Raw genomic sequence first — 12,854 nt, forward strand, 5'->3', positions numbered from 1 at the left:
TATGATTGCCAATAGGTGGACTGTCCACAAGAGACCAAATTAACAACGATAGGGTACCGTACTGCCTTCAATAATGAGCATAGCCCATACTGCATACAGTCAACTATAAAAGGCCCCGATATGACAATGTAAAACAATCCAAACGAGAAAACTTACGGCCTCATATATATAAATAAATGAATGAAAAACAAATATGTATCACATAAACAAACGACATCCACTGAATTACAGTCTCCTGACCTGGGACAGGCATATAATCTGATTTCGTCTAAGGTTTTCCTACATTAATTTCACATATCAGACTTCAAATATTACATGTATTTGTCCCAAATATATGATCTGTTACATTATAATACAATCAGAACTATTAACTATACAACAACTAATTGAAGAATATAGACGAGTATACTATTAGAACTACTTTCAAATTATACAGCTTTAGTATTTTCACACGAATGTGTGATCTAATATTCACAGTAAGAAGTCAAACGGTTTAAAAATGTCATCATATAATTTGAGTATAGTATTTGAAATATTATCGTCTGAGAGGAGACCGAAGTAAAAAATCATTTTGCGTAAATTTTTTGTCGCCTAAAATAATTAGCAGACAGGGTATCTTATCTTTCAAATTATCGAAATGCTTGATATCTTCAGCCAAAATTTAAAAAAATCTACAACACTCATTTTCTGGTAAATAAACAATTAGTTTTTTTTTTTTTTAATCTTTACCATCTATTTGATCAAATAAAAGTATATACCGAAACTACGAAATGTATCACAAGTTAAGAAAGCTTTAGAGACACATGTTGTCAAACGAAGGCATTGCCACTATCAAAGACAGATGCTGTGAATACATTTCCAAATCAACGAATTACAACACGTTTTCGATCATTTCTAAGACTCGCAAACTTTTTTTTTTCAAAATGGTTGGCCCATAGAGAAGTTTGAACACATCCGGAAGCTGACAAAGTAGAAAAGCACAGATCAACTGCACGTACTGTTATCCTTCTACTTCGCATACCCGAAAGGTAAATGTTAAAGTCAACCGGTATTACCAATTTTCAACTGATCAGGCGGAGATTAATTTGTACAGAAATGTCTATTCGACGATTATGAGATAATGATAATTGTTCTTGGTACTTATTATGATAAGGGTGATGTGGTATGAGTGCCTATGAAACAACCATCCATCCAAATAACAAATTATGAAAGTAAACAATTATAGGTCAAGGTACGGTCTTTAAAACGGAGCCTTGACTGCCATCGAACAACAGGCTATAAAGGGCCCCAACATTACAAGTGTACACACATTCAAACGGTAAAACCATCGGTCTAACGGTTTTATATATAGAGAATAATACATGACAAAATCCGTATCATATGTCGTATCATCCCGAGACATCAATATCAGCCCGAGGGCCTTTAGGTGATACGGCATGTGATACGGATTTTGCCATGTATTATACGCTTTATCATATATTTCAACAGAAGAGTATTATAGTATATGAACTGTTTTCTGATCCATAGCACTGGGTTACCTTCAGTTCTGCTTTTGTCTTGTTTCAAAGCTTTAAAATAACTGCTCAATTATTTATACGAAGCACCTAGGTTACTTTACAATCTGTTGTTTTGAAAATATTTTGTTTATTATTGTATACATTTAAGTGTTTTGTATTTTTTATAGTTGCATTGAGTGTGCCAAAAAATTTGTAAAAACTTGATGTTCGTGACGTCACATACAATATGAAAACTTGATGTACGTGACGTTACATACCAAACAATGACGTCATTCCAAAAAAATACCTGTTTTTAGAAAAGAATTTCTTAAGCAAAAAAAAACCCTAAAAAACTGACTTTAGTTAAAAAAAAAAAAGGTATGCGATACGGGTTTTACCATGCGATACGGGTTTAGCCATGCGATACGGGGTATGCGATACAGGGTAGGTGATACAGACTGGAAAAAAGAACCTTTATTAGATATACAAAATAGCTGTATTTTGTACTAAATATATGATAAATGGTAATATATGATATTACATATGCGCCACTTCACCTGTATTACCAATGCTATTTCAACTGATCGGGCGAAGCTTATTTACAAAAAAATTACTGGACACTTCACTGATGAGTTTAATATCCTAATACACATATCTATAGATTGACTGGTTTATTATAAGCAAACCGTTTAAACCCCGCCCAGTCAAGTGAAATCAATCCAGTAATAGTTTACCTGAGATTTTTTGTAGCTATTAAAACGCAATATACTGTATAGCAATTTTACCTGACCATATCTGGAAATAGGTATTTAGTCGGATCTTAACACGTACGTGTGATTTGTTTAAACCGGTTTTCGATAAAAATATACGAAGAAATGTCAAAATGTTTAGGACTTAATTAAATCCGTATTTCGGTAAGATTGTGCAAGCATACGATTCTTATTGCGTCTTACACTTTGAGAAGCGAATAATCTGTAACTACTTTATTCAAATATTCTGTAAAAACGTTAATTTTGAGCTATGAAAGTCAAGTGGCTAGAGAATTTTTCCTGAGGAAGTTTTAAAAAAGTGCAAAAAAATATTTTTACAGTGGGTTAGCTTTCATTAGTCTTCACTATTTATAGATTAACAACTTTTGGTTATATTTATAATTCAGAAACATCATTGAAGGTGGAGCGCGATTGCGCAGTTAATTAATTATATGGATGTGACATTTGTATGATGAGTGACATTCCGTGGTATTATGTGCCAATTCGAAAAAGTTATACGAGAATTGTCTCCCCTTAACAGGTTTATTTTTTTTATAATTATGTTTAGGTTTCTGATATAATTTTGAATAATTACAAAATGAATCAATGCAATATATTTCAGTTTTTGTTATTGATGTATCAAAACAATTAATGTACGAATATAATTTCATAAATTTGAAACGTTTAAAATTTTTACTTACCAATATAAAGAACTTTTTATCATTTTTGAAATAGACTATGAATTAATACTACATGAAATTACTTCCCTTTATAATAGATTGAATGGGAAATAGAATAAAGATAAAAGATAAAAAAAAAAAAAGGAAATGAGCCAGAGTTATCTATTTGTGATTACAGAGAGGGACTAGCAAGCAAATTTTGATTGCAGCTAATTCATTGCTAAAACAATGTTCCACTATAAACGAATGTTATTTTATACAAATATAAGGACTTAGTTAGCTAAATCTACAAATTTTATTTGAAATTATGAATTTTTATTGTAATAGATTAATATGCTATATAATATACATACGGATGATAAATTTACGGGAATCATCTAAAGATCAGTACTTGTCTTGTTCTTGTATTGCAGATAGCATTGACGGAAAATTAATATTTAAAGAAACTGTTGAACGGCTGCCGCTAATATAAATGTTAGTAGTCGCTTGAACTTGAGAAATAATCTCAACAAAAGTGTAAATAGCTGGTTGAGTTGATTAGAACTGTTCATTGTTATGGCTATGAAAAGACTTTGGCCAATAGTTGGTACGTTTTGTTTCATCAAGGGACACAGTTACTCACATTGCTGGTTTAAATTTGGACTAGCTGGTAACAGAGTTTTCTATTAAGTAGTCGGCATATTTATTGCAATTTCATTTATAGGAGCATTTGACAACTTCCTCTGCCAAAAATGAAATGGCAATCCAAAAAATATATGCAAACCATTTTCCTATCACAGTAACTTATCTTTGTACTCATAAGCTACATGTATGCCTGCAAAAATGAGTGTGTGTCTCTTGGAAATGCCTCGATTTTTAATTGAGAATCTATACGGAAAGTAAATCCATCAAAACAAGAATTGATTTTCCTTTATATATTACTCAAAGGTAATACAGTTGCTCGTGTCAGTGGACTTTCAATCTTGTGTATGGGTGAACAATTATTGAGTTAAACTCTATATCGTTAGCATGTGTATGTAAGATGACCGATAGAATAGTTCAAAGCTCAAACGTATTGAGTTTTGTCGCGCAAACATGGATTTTTCCACGCAAGTATTAGAATAATTCGCGCAAACGTAACGCGCCTGACCTTTATAGGTCATTAGCTGTTAAAGTGTAGTACGCCGATTTGACTCAATTTCTCATATTTCATTGATAACCAATTTTTTTTGTACTAAAATGTAAATATACAAAAAAATATACATTTGATTTAGGAATTGTCAATGCGTATCATATTTGTGTTTCGCTATTCAACGCTATTCTTGCTGATCATTAAATTAAGCTTAAGTTAACTGCAAGAAACAAACTGAAAAAAACTTATCATTTAAGGCTGGAGGTGAGAAGTAAGAAAAGAAAACAAATATCGATTTATTTTGTTATGTTGCAAAATAAAAAGAGAATGAAGATAGTTGCAGTGAAACGAATATTGATCGTTATAAATCTTACCCAAAGTTAGTTCTATGACGGTAATCCACTATTGCCACTAGTAGCTCTCAGTTCGCATACTAACCCGGCAACAGGTAAAACATACTGTTAAAAATAGCCTTTTTTAATTATGTCAATTCATACGAAAAATGAATTTCTGAAAATGAAAGGCTCCATGAATTCCTGTGTAGGGTGACCCGAGACACAGATTATCCCTTGTTTAAGCTATCTTTTAGAGCTTTTTTAACATTATCAACTATAATAAATATAAAAATATTTACATCTAGTTTTTGTGATTGTGACCTTATCCTGTTTGTTGTGATGAAAGCATCACTGATATCTGTTGAATACATGAAAAATGTTAAACAAAACAATCTGTATTCGTAACCTATTGAATTAAAAGCCTTGTTTCTTTCTTTAAAATGAAAAAAAGAGTTTTTTTTTCGTTCAATATCTTTATTTACTGCGTTTAGTGAACCTTGCAAAATAAGCAGCATGCAAATATTTTTTTTAATTTATCGTTCATTGCGAAATCGAAATTTTATTTCGCATTCGTCATTGCACATACCCCTTTTTTTCTTCCCCTTTTCTCCCCAAATCAATATCAAGCAAATTCGCACTTATAAAATTATATTGATGAAATTTCGGTTTTAAGCAAATATCAAATGTTTTAAAATTCAGCAGTTCGTAATATTAGTAATTTCATGTCAATTAAATATGTAACAAACATGTGTATTTTTAGAATATTCTTTACGTCACTTTGCTAAACGTTTATACAACAGTGGAAACGCTTGCATCATTAAATCAGTGGTTAAAGACTCTAGTTGGACTGTCAAAAATGCACACACATGTTGTTTGGAATCAAACTTAAAACGCGAGAAAATACCTTCTGTAGAAGATGTTTTTGACATTAATGAAATCTGTATATATATATATACTGTTATCTTTAATTTATTGTCTTCATCAGATTTATTGTAATAGAAAAATGCACTTTATTTGATTTTATATAGTTCACTAATTAATACATACAAAATTTACTGTGAAAATAGTTTTTAGAAAATTATTGTTCAACTGATTTATACTTTAAAGGCCAAACTTTCATGTCCAGTTTTTAGTTCAAGTAAACTTCACGTTGATCAAACTAACTTTCTGATTTATTTATAGAACAAATTACTTTAATCTTTGTTTGAAAGTAAAAGATTAAAAACCAAGTCACAAACTTTGGACAATGGTCGATATGGGCAACTTACGTCAACAATTTAAGTATGTTAAGCTATAGGACACAAACTAGTACCTTAGTAACATCAATATCTTAATTAAAATTCATAATGTTATTTTATATTATTTTATATATACATGTATACCTATTCTAAGTTGTATAGTGTTTGTATTATAGTTAAGAAAATATTAATAAATATATATTTTGAAACACATTTTGGTAATTTCAAAAGCAGAAATACAGAAATCAAAGAAAACTAATATATTATATAATTTATAGTTATGGCCTAGTTCTGGACCATAACAATATTTTGACATTCTTATTTGATTCATTGTGGATTAACAATAAGACTCTGAGATTTATGGTCACTTTGACACTTAGAAATAAATACAAAAAGAAATCAAGTCGCTAAAACATTAATAGCTTGTTTCTTGATTTTTCTAGGTGAGTCTCTGGGTTCTGGAAATAATTTAGATTTAACATTATTTGTTTTCTTTTTACTTTAGAAAAATAAGACAAAGTTTATAAATCTTTTATATTTTAATCTAAAAAGGTATAATTTAATGGTAATTATTATTATTATTATTTTATATTTTATTTGAATTGTAGTATTTAATTATTGTTTTTCAATTTATTTTAACTTTAAAAGTTGTACTGTGAAATATGATTATGATTATACTGATGTTCTCTTTATTAGATAATAGCTCGTTTTTTTTATTTTCTAGTTTTCTGTTGTTGATTCCGGCCTCCCCATAGAATGCGCAAAAGGCATTAAAATTGTCGGCTACAACATACCATAACAACACACAAAATAAATTAACACAATAGATTGATGAATGTATATCAGCTAGTGATGATAAAACCTTTTTATTTAAAATAGCAGCAATGAAAGAGGGTAATTTCTAAAGTTGAGTAATTTGTTACCTTGTTTTGCGTTATGACAATCATTACTATAATACATCTTTTTTCTTTAGTGGGAATCAATCTTTTCTAGTGAGAAAAAACGTAGAGACATTTTCAGCGATTGTTTAGTTTGTCAAAGTTTATGCAAACTTTACAAACTTATGTAAGAAACAAGTGATCTTAACGTGTTTGTATTGGTTGTGCGAGAAAAAAATGCACTCTTAAAACTAATAATTTACAAATCTTCATGTTTACCGGTATTTAACATGCGTTTTGTGTTTTAAAAAAAGAGAACCATCCTAAAAGGGACACTAGCTTCGAGTTATATAAAAATCTATTATGTGATTTTGTGTTGGTTCAATCATTAATGAAAGTCAAATAGTTCAATTTTGTCAAAATAAGCGAAGAAACATTGAGGATGAATTATTCACTTGCAAGTGAATAATTCGACCTTATTGAAACCGTATTCGTGTGAACTTCAATTTAACCCCTTAGCTAAAGACGTACAACACGTGAATTGTATGTGTAAAGTTATTTTAAGAACAAGAATGTCAACATTGAAATTGGAACAATGGTAAATAATTTGATTAACTGAATTGATTCACTTAAAAAATTCTTATTCAGTTATAAACAATGATAAATTTATATTTCTAATCAATAATAGAAATTATACAGACCTATAGATCTATAATTTATATCTATATTTATGTTTACATCGCTTATATGGTCATCAAATGACTTTGGAGGTCAACTCGATATTTAATTATCTGTCTTCTCGTCAAGGAGTGGACTCATTTTTGAGTGTATATATTCCAGCATGAGTGAACAGCTAACAACCTTTAAGTATATACAGTTAAAAAGAGATCTGTATGTACAGTTAAAATCGGTGCTGTATAAATTAGAAGGAGTCTAGACTAAAATTCACACGAAACGAAGCTACGTATTTTCATGCTCGTGCCCTGTTTATTATCTATTTTATTTTTTGATATATATACAGTCGTCCGCCATAAGTATTCGTAAAATCCAAATAGCCGCAAGTCAATTTAAATCTGCACCTGAAAAAAACTTGAAACTATTTAACAAGTAACCAAATAAAAAAATCCTACCTCAATACTTTTTTTATGTTTTCTTTGTTCCTCATTACTCGTGAAATCCTCCTTGGAATGCTGTTATACAACGGTTTCAGGTAGGTAACAGTCAATTTGTCCCATATGTCACGAATTTCACGTCCCAGGTCTTTGGTATTATTTATGTTCTGAGTTTGAGTTTGCAGTTCCCTTTTTAATACCCACCAACAATTCTCAATAATATTGAGGTCGGGACTCTAAGCTGGCCAGTTCATGTTTTTAGACCAGTTTCCCAACGAAAATCTTGAACAGATCGGACTCGATAGACGGGGGCATTATCATCTTGAAAAACGTAGATATCATCTGGAAAATGACGAACAACCATGGGCCACCAGTTATTGTCAATAATGTCAATGTATTTTAAGGTATTTATGTCCCCGTCAACAACAGTAATAGTTCCGATACCTTGGTAAGTGATGCATCCCCAGATCATTAAACTAAATTTGCGCGTAGATGAAGGGGAAATACAATCCGTCAGCCACTCTTCTCCGACCTTTCTCCAGACCCTGACACGAGAATCCTGCCTAATGACTACCTGGCACTCGTCGCTAAAGATAACTTTACTCCAGTGTGCAATAACAGTTTTATGTAAATTCCCCCTTTAATATACCACTCGTTTTTCTCGTTTTTTTCCTGTTGACCTCACGTATACGATTTTATTTTCTTTACTGACCGCTTGTGGAATCCATCAGAATGTAATTTACGTTCAACAGTTCGTTTAAAGAAAGGTCGATCAATGCTCTCATTAAAAATATAAGTAATTTCAGATAAAGATGTACGGCGATATTTTTTTACATAACGGGAAAGTTTTCTCATGTTCCGGTCATTGAAGGATTTTGATCTGCCTGTTCTCTGCCTGTTTTCTATATCACCCGATGTTCATACCTCTTCAAAAACTGTAAACAGTACTCTGATTAATGCCCGTCAATATGACGATGTTACTTTTGTAACCTGCATCAAGTAATGCAGTGAGACGACTTTTCTGATCAGATGTCAGTTCTTTTCCCTTGCGACCCATTTTGTTTACATTAGCTACAACGTAAGTATAGACGCCTCTGACGTCATCACACACGTGTCACAAGACAACTTCACGTTTCCCACATGACCATCTATATATAGATTCATTGCAATCTCGATTGTGACATGGAGACGACGGTCAAATCTTGTTTATCCTACCGTTATGTGACCGCCATTGTTGTTTTACGAATACTGTAGTTTCGATAAATGTTTTACATTGTTATCAATCGAATATTAGAATTCAAATCAAATCTGTGAACATGAATTAGACGGCTAGTGCCCCTTTAAGTAGAAATTGGTTCTGCAGTTTCAGAGGAGAAGATCTTAAAAGAAAAGTTTACAACGACAAGAATGGAGGTTAAGTGATGGAATAAGTTCATTTGCTAAAGAGTACGTGTATAGGTAGTCATATTAATTGAACATCGGTATACAAAAATGAACTAGCGTCATTTTAAGATTAGGTTGTAATTAGAAAATCTCTGCATAGGTTGAACGTCAAAGTGTTATGATTGAGAATAAAAAGTGAAATAAACTACTTGACTGATTGTCTTTTGTTGCCTTTTGTCAAATGTGTTTCTCATTTATGGTAAAGGACAGAATAGGTTAAACCGATAGTAGCCATCAATTTAAATCTGTCATATCAAGATAAACGGACGATATAAAGGCCTCTTGGTAAATGCATAACAAGTTGCCTTACTTCCCATGGCGTATGATTTCTTCATCGATATGCTAATAATGAAAATGATAGATGGATGTTCAATGTGAATATCAACTACAACAGCCATTTATATTTGACGATATCATGTCAATCTACTAATAGTATCCATATGCATTCAGATTAACACTTGACTGGTTCATCCCACTATTTTTGTTCTAAAATTTGTCCTGTACCAAGCCAGGAAATTGTCAGTTGGTATTTTATAATTCTCTTCTGTATATTGCATTGTCGTTTTTGGTTATAATTATGTTGCACTTCAGTGTTTTTGTTGTTTCGTGGTTTCCCTTTTATGGTTGATGTGTTTACCTCAGTTTTAGTTTTTTACCCGACTTTGTTATCTCTCAATCGATTTCTGACTTTGGAACAGCGGTATACTACTGTTGCCTTTATATACACCTGAGCCGGATTTTAACGTGCTAAATGACAGGAAACAGTTTACAGAATACAATATCACAAGCATTGAGTTCTGATTCGAAATGACCATGCAATGTTTGTCTTACAACTTAAAGCCATACGCCTAGCGGAATAGCAGGTATTTTTTTATTTATCACTTCTTTCAATAAAACAAACGAACGCGAAACCTCGATTCCTCTGCTTATGTTTGGTGTTCTGATAATAAGAGATTATTGTGTAATTCTGGTTCATTTCTAAACTGTGTTGTTCCAGCGCATAAAATGATAGGAATTCATACCGAATGATTGATATTCAATTTAAACAGTTAAGAATTTGAAAGTTAGTAGAACAAGTCAATTTGAAAGTATATGCACTAATTAAACAAAAATCCAAAGAAAGTAGACGCACAAAAGTATTGACGCATGACACAGGAATCGGTAAATTGAGCTACATGAACCATTGGAATAAAAACGGGGCAACACCGGAAACATTAGCAGATCATCTTCCCGAATAGCCCATCGGACTGTAAATTGCACACAAAAAAATCAATCGTTGTCGTGATCAAGAATAATTTATGATGACTTATATCGATGTTCATTGTAACATATGTACAATAAGTGGGAACAAACTAATGACGATGTTCTTAATCCTTCCGAATAAAAGTGCTATAGCATATGACGTCAACTTTACAGTTAAGACCCCTATTTTCAATATCTTTCATGTAAAAAATTTCCTTTATCAACGAATTCAGACAACTTATGACTGACTTGTGTATAGAAATATGATAACCCCGACTTGTCCCGTACGGGAGTGAGATCCATGTCGAAATACCGAACTCAAAAAGGGGAAGTCCATAAACACGCACAAGTTAAACGTTATCAACCAACATAACGAGTGGAAAACAACTGTCATATTCCTGACTGGGTACATGTTTTTTCGGAAGAAAATAGCGAGTTAAACCTGGTTTTATAGCTAGCTAAATCTCCTTCTTGTACGACAGTTGTTTATAGTACCGTTTAATTTATATCAAAAGAAATCCTTTAGTAACCCAAACAGACATAATAGGGTATTGTGACACTTATTGGGATCCAGCAGCCAAAAACTGGAGGTCGAACTTATTATTGCAAAGCTGTTAGGAATGTTCAATGTTACAGCCACGTACGATCGAGATGTGGACATTAAATTCATTACCTGCTGAAGGGTGGCTGCCATGCTTTCTGAACGTTCAAGAATGACATTTTCAACAAATGTGACCTCTTAAAAGATTAAATGTTTGCCCTTATCTACGTTTTCATTTTCCAGTTCAAACGTCCATATTTTCATCGTAGTCTACCTACTTTGTAGCAGTCAGTAGTTAAGTGGCTGTCGTTGGTTCATGTTAATCATATTTGTTTTCGTAAATTGTTTTGTTATAAATTAGACCGTTAGTTGTTATCTATTGTTCATGACAGGGCTTTTTATAGCCGCCTCTACAGTATTGGATTATCTCATTGTTGAAGGCCATACGGTTGCCTATGATTTCTAACATCTAATTCATTTAAACATTCGTGGATAGTTGTGTTTTTGACAACCATACCACATCTTCTCATTTTTATACCGAGTATTTACATTCAATGTAAACTAATAAAATATTTTGTCATATTTTCTTTATCTTACGAATACAGTTTAGTTCACCATTAAGAGTATTATCGAACATGAGCGGCGTATATAATCAAAACCTGAGGCTAAGTTAACTAGCTTACTGTTGTAGCGAAACATTTCCGCAAGCTCTAATAAACATTATACATGTCAGTAGTCATCCTGATAATATTTGAACTGTGAATGTTTTTTTAAGTTTCTTATACAAATATTGTTTATTAATGGAAAGTGAGCTTTATCAATATCCTAGGATTGTTGTTTACTGATTGACAGCAGCGACAGGCGGAATACAAAAACAATATGTATCAGTTTATTGTCTGTTATGTATATCGTCATTTCTAAGTACATGACAGGAAGTATTATAATTAACGTATTGAATTGTAGTAAAATTTTCAGAAAACTTACATGTATCAACAATTATCCAAATCTTACTATTTAATATCGTGAATCAACAGTAATTGTTAATATTGCATATAATTTAGCAGGAAATGAGTAAAAGCTGGTACGTGGATTCTTCATTGCTCTATTACGACTGACTTTTTTGATGCTTAGAGTAAGTTTTGCCAGGACCCCAGGCTTCTTAAAACAAACTTAAAGCTCATTAAAGGTAGCACAATACAAAGATTTCTTCAATCCCAATCAGACAACTTTAAACTGATGTAATCAATTTCACCCTTCTTTATGTAATAGTAAAAGCTCAATGATAAGTTAATATTGATATTAAAAGACCTCCGAACAAAAAGGGATGTTCAGATCCACGAGCCCGAAGGGCGAGGTGATTTGAACAGCATTTTTTGTGAGGAGGTCTTTTAATGTCAATATTAACTAATCATTGAACTTTTACTGGCTTACAAACCGTAAAAAAAATAAGAAAAGTACTCAACAAAACACTTGCAGAAACCTTAATCCCCTGAATTGGACCAGTCTAAATATATCAAACTTAAATAGAACTCATACTCGTCTATACAAATAACCGTTACCGAATTGCATTTGAAACGGACCGATTAAATGGCAGCACCTCATTTCATTGTCTATTTATTATCAAATTTTAGCATTTAAATAATACCATAGGATAGTTTTATAAAAAATTAAGGGATAATTTTTTTTTTTGAAATACAACTTTTCTAAATTACTATTTTTCATTTTATAAATGAACAAATCAAAACCCTATACAGACCTCATTTACAACTGACCAATGAATTTTCTGTACAAAAATGTCTTGTTATATATATTTAATGTTTTTAATTTGTCAGTAATCATGATACAGATTCGTAATGACCAGACCAAATGAAAACTATAAGTAAAGTCTTCCAACAATAAGTTATTAGATGCATAAGTTCAGGTATTTTGATCAGTGGCGGATCCAGAACTTTTCATAAAAGGGGGGGGGGGGGGGTAGCCGCTGACTAACCTAAGGGGGGGGGGCCGTTCCAGTCATGCTTCAGTGATT

At 31.9% G+C, this 12,854-nt stretch overlaps 1 protein-coding gene across 1 annotated transcript in view; it reads right to left on the reverse strand.

Annotated features, from left to right (window-relative positions):
• The window catches only part of LOC134696649 (heat shock 70 kDa protein 12A-like), a 29,341-nt gene extending 24,864 nt beyond the window's left edge, over window positions 1-4,477 (reverse strand). The window contains exon 1 of the mRNA XM_063558559.1: window positions 4,411-4,477. The gene's annotated coding sequence lies outside the window, so the exon portion shown is untranslated. The remainder of the gene's footprint in view (window positions 1-4,410) is intronic.
• Window positions 4,478-12,854: the final 8,377 nt, after the last annotated feature.

This window comes from Mytilus trossulus, chromosome 14 (assembly GCF_036588685.1).
Source record: "Mytilus trossulus isolate FHL-02 chromosome 14, PNRI_Mtr1.1.1.hap1, whole genome shotgun sequence".
Classification (NCBI taxonomy): Eukaryota; Metazoa; Mollusca; class Bivalvia; order Mytilida; family Mytilidae; genus Mytilus; species Mytilus trossulus.